This window comes from Oreochromis aureus, linkage group 17 (genome assembly GCF_013358895.1).
Source record: "Oreochromis aureus strain Israel breed Guangdong linkage group 17, ZZ_aureus, whole genome shotgun sequence".
Taxonomy (NCBI): domain Eukaryota; kingdom Metazoa; phylum Chordata; class Actinopteri; order Cichliformes; family Cichlidae; genus Oreochromis; species Oreochromis aureus.
The window spans coordinates 746,867-751,732 of NC_052958.1; the positions used below are offsets into that span (position 1 = coordinate 746,867).

A 4,866-nucleotide genomic window follows, 5' to 3' on the forward strand; every position below is an offset into this window, starting at 1 on the left:
AACAAGATCACAATGATCTATGTGAATATGACAGTAAATACTAAATATTAAACATTATGGTGCAGCACGTGAGATCGACAGCGCACAGTGTGCTTTGAGGTAGGAGCTCAAAAGGGTGTAGTTTGTGTGTGTGAGCACCCGTGTGTACACCTGTGAGCATGAGCGCGCTTGTTTTTAAAAGGTTCCTTCATGTAATGATCTGCTAGAGGGTGTGGGGGGGGCCACTGCCCCGACCTCCAGGGCATGAAGCAGGTATGGAGGAGATCAAAACTCCAGACATCCAGAGGCCCCCAGAACACAAGAGACCAAGGAAGACCAACAGAGGGGCAGCCGCGCCACTATCCCAGAAAGAGCTGAGGAGAGTCCCAGATGAGGGGTCACTCAGCAGCCGCGGAGCAGAAGCCAGGGGGGGTTGCAGTGACGTGCCCATGAGCTCCGCCGGCAGCCAGCTGTGCCTGAGTGACCGAGCCCCGGGCCGAGAGGCCGAGGGCACCCCATTATGGAAGAAATATAGTATCATCAGAATCCAACTTTTTTTAGACATTGAATTTATAACACTGAATTTTTATCCTCCAAATTTCCCTGCAAAAATATTCACCTGCAAAATTCACCTGCAAAAATTCACCTGAAAAAATTCACCTGCAAAATTCACCTGCAAAAAATTCACCTGCAAAATTCACCTGCAAAAATTCACCTGCAAAATTCACCTGCAAAAATTCACCTGAAAAAATTCACCATCAAATATTCACCTGCAAAAATTCACCTGCAAAAATTCACCATCAAATATTCACCTGCAAAAATTCACCTGCAAAATTAAGCCTGCAAAATTCAACTGCAAAAGTGTTGAACTTAAATGACCCAAGCCAGAGCAATCAGCACTAGATCGAGTCGAGCGGCTCTCAGCCAATTAAATTACGCTGTTTGATCACATGACACCGTTAGCCAGCAGTGTGTCTCCTGAAAAGAGAGCTGTTTAGAGGTGAGTGATTAAGTTTTCTCCTAAATAGAGATCATTACAGAACGCCTAGTCCTTTAAAATCCCATTCATTTTCTTTTATTTTATCATCTACTCGAACTGAGGAAAACATTTGACTAACTCAACGAACATTTCCGCGCCTCCCTGCCTGTCTGCAGAGGCAGTTTTGAATTTAGGAGCGGCAAGATGGCAGCGGCAAACCCTGGCGGTTCTCCGGTAAGTATATTGTGTTTTATCTTCAAGTTTGTCTTTTGAAACGTTAATTTTATTTAAATCCGTTGGTCACGTATAAAGTACACAGACGGGGTCTTTGCTCAACTCGTCTGAGGCGTGTCTCACTAAGCGCTACATGCTAGCATCCTGCTAACCGAGCTAACCTTTACATGCTGTGCTCTACAAAATAGGATACTCGGTACAAAACCATACTCCGCAGATATTGATAGATAGACGAACACTGCAAATATAATGTGGGAAACGAGAACGGCATTTGGTGAAGGGGTAAAATACACCATGAATAAAGCCATAGAGTGAATGGCTGCCATGGTTGCAGAACGGCCTGATTTAATGACAAGAATGGGGAAGAGTGAGGTGAAGTGAACCAAAGCCACAAAACACGGTCAGACAAGGCGGGAATAGGGCAGTGATATGTCCGTCAGTATGAAGTTGGTGTGTGCTTTGGTGAACAAAAACTTCGAGACCGGTAGCAGGAAGATGGGAGACTCGTGTTTCACTGAAATAGTGGTGAATTAAAACATCCTTTGTTGGGGAAATTTAGGTGTAAATGCATCCATACAGGCGAGACAGAGGCAGACCAGGCAGTGAAGAAAACAAGGCAAACATTAGAAATATTAAAACGGAAATATAGGATTAATATAACATACAATTAGGGAAAATTGAAGGAATACAGTGTAAATTATACTGTAAAGTCATTAAAACAGCATAACCTGATTAAAAGAAACATGTAATTGGGTAGGATGGTGGTGATGATGATGATGATGATGATAATAATAATATTAAAAAACATGTACAAGATGGGCATGCATACTTGTACCCAGAATTTAACAACTATAAAGTTGTGGCATGCCAGTACCTTACCCCTTCCATTATATCCACACTTTCAGAAAAGGATATGGTCAATATCTTTACAAATACTATCTAAACTTAAACAGATAGCATAAGTTAAACAGGATATTCCCTCTGCATTCTCCTAGAGAGAATACATCAAATTAAACAAATAAGTAGTCTATGGCATTTAAAAGTGGTTACCTACAATTCTGAAATGATAATACTAATTCTTATTGATGATGATATTGTATTTGAAATCCTGGTGTAACACTGAACCCGACATCATAAAATGATTACCCTTGTAATGTCAGGGAGCTACAACCAAGGAGGGAAAATATTACTATCTCACCCCTTGTATCCAATTACATAACAGCACTGCTTGGTAAAGGTGTTGAATTAGCTGGGTCGCTCAGTTTGGGGAAAATTGTGGGTAGCCTGCAAGGGCCTCAACTTCTCCATTCCCACAATGTGCAACAAATGGGCACAGCTGATCTTCAAGAGTGGAACATTGGCCAGTTACTTCCAACTTTAACGTATTTTTGCAAATATATTCTTAAAATTGTCTCTTTACACAGATCATAATGATACAAGATGGCACTTGTGTAATTTCCTACAAATTCAATAAATCTAAATAATTGTTACTATCCTGTTAAATCCTGAAAATGTTTTAACAGCTGTGTTAAACTTCATACTGACACATGCTGGAAAGTGCATTCATGAGACTTTTTTTATGCCTTCTAGAGCAGTAGCAATCAAAGATTTTAAGGATTCTTTTACATTTTTTAAACACTTTGATTAAGGCACATGTTGTTCTTTATTGTCAGATCTAAGTTTGTTTAAAGCTTCGAATGTTTTGGGGTACTTTTCTTTGTTTTCAGGGTTCGTGGCAACCACGGATGGGGAAAATGTGGAGGTTGCACGGCTGATGTTTACTGTTCATGGCACAGGAAGAGGCAGTTTTATTTCAGGAATGAGTGAGCACAATCAAAGGTTTGTTCTCATAAAATACTGTCAACCTCAATGTTTCTGACATAAGATGGAAGGTGTTGCAGCTTTATTTCCATTATTTAAAAATACATAAACATTTAAAGGGTATAGCTTTATGAAAAAAGTTTTATAGTAAAATGTCTTTAGAGAACAGTGCCCTATCCAGCAGGATATATTGTCTGATATGTGTCAGGTGTTTTTGTTGTTGTTGTTGTTTCTTTCAATTTCCATTATTTACCCTCAAGGAAGAAAATATTGGACAGGTCCTACAAACCCCAAAGAGCCTTCAGGACTCTGCCCTATTTTTAGTTATTCACACACCTTTTCCAGTCTGTTACTTCCTTCCCTGAATGTTCATTCTGTGTTAATGGTCTGGTTGTCATCTCATTTGTTGCCACTGATCATTACAACCCTTTTGGCACCTTTTAAGTGATATGCCTGGGTCCTTCCTACATGCCCTGATAATGTATTATTACTGTTGTCATGCACACATTTCATGTAGGGTTAGAAACAAGCAGGAATTTCTCATACACACCAAAGAAAGGCCATACCTAATTAAATATTTTTTATATATTATTTCAGAATAGAGCGACTGTGGAGAGACCTCTGGGTGGCCATTACATGCTTTACTACGATGTTCTTCACAACCTTGAGGAAGAAGACCTTCTTGACATTTCAAATGCTGCACACCTCTTTTGCTGCCATTACGTCTTTCTTCCTCGACTGGAGGATGATTTTAATACATTTTGCAGTGGATGGGACAACCATCCACTGCGAACAGAAAAACAACATGAGTCCCAACCAGCTGTGGGAGTTGGGTCACAGATATCACCCTGTTCCTGTTCCAGAAAACACACAGGTAAAGGTGCACATTTTTAGTACTCATTGATTTTCTTACAGAGAATGTGATGATTTTATGGATAATTAAAGTCAGTCATAAATCCACAAACACAACAAGCTGAAAGTCAGTGATGCTGCTCGGTTTGCAGTCCTGAATATCACGGCACAAGCAGGATTCACTGCACTGTTAATGTTAGCTATGTTATATTGCTGCCTCTGTTCGGTGGTGTCGAGCCAAACGGACTTTAACGTGTGTTTGAACGAGCTGACGGTTCACTCGTTAAGCTGAAAGAAAGATGCTTTAATCACAGGAGTCACGCATGTGTCCACTGTAGCATCTGGGAACTCTTCTTGTTTAGCACTTCGTAATAACACAAACACTAAATCCTCCTTCTCTTGTGCTGTTTTGTAGCAGTGTATACACCTGAGACTGTCACCTGTCTGTCTGTCCTGCACACTCTCTCTGTTTCTTTCTCTCTGATTGTGGAATAAAAGTATGAACATGTATTTATAAGTTACACTTGTGTTTGAATCCTGCAGCTTATCACACATTTGATTTCCATGTGTGACGACTGCAAGTGTCCAGAGTGAGGACAGACTGAGGGACCCACTGCTGCACATCATCTGTGAGGCTTTGCACCCCTGATGATCCACCAGGACAAACTCAGCAGTGTGTGAGGAAGAGGAGGAGGAAGAGCCAGCAGCAGCTGACAGATGGAGAGAATAGACAGACTGTTCCCTGTTTGTGAAGGACTGCTAGAAAAGTTTAACATAACTAATTGTCTGTCCTGAATCAGCCTTATTAGGTAATGTTCAAATAATGTTATCGTTCCAGTGTTTTCAGTGTGGGAGAAAGTACTCAGGGCCTTCAAGTTACACACTATGAAAGGCAGCAACAAGTTTAATATTCAGAAACCTAAAGTATGTATCAGCAGCAGAATGGAGCTAAAATAAATGTTTGTTTCAGTTCTATGAAGCTTTGAGTATTTTGGATTAGT

General features: G+C 40.5%; 1 long non-coding RNA gene across 1 annotated transcript; it reads left to right on the forward strand.

Annotated features, from left to right (window-relative positions):
* Positions 1-954: 954 nt before the first annotated feature.
* LOC120433817 lies at positions 955-3,807 on the forward strand. The gene is made up of 4 exons (XR_005608785.1): positions 955-979; positions 1,135-1,192; positions 2,920-3,031; positions 3,611-3,807. It is a non-coding gene; the product is annotated as an uncharacterized LOC120433817 (long non-coding RNA).
* Positions 3,808-4,866: the final 1,059 nt, after the last annotated feature.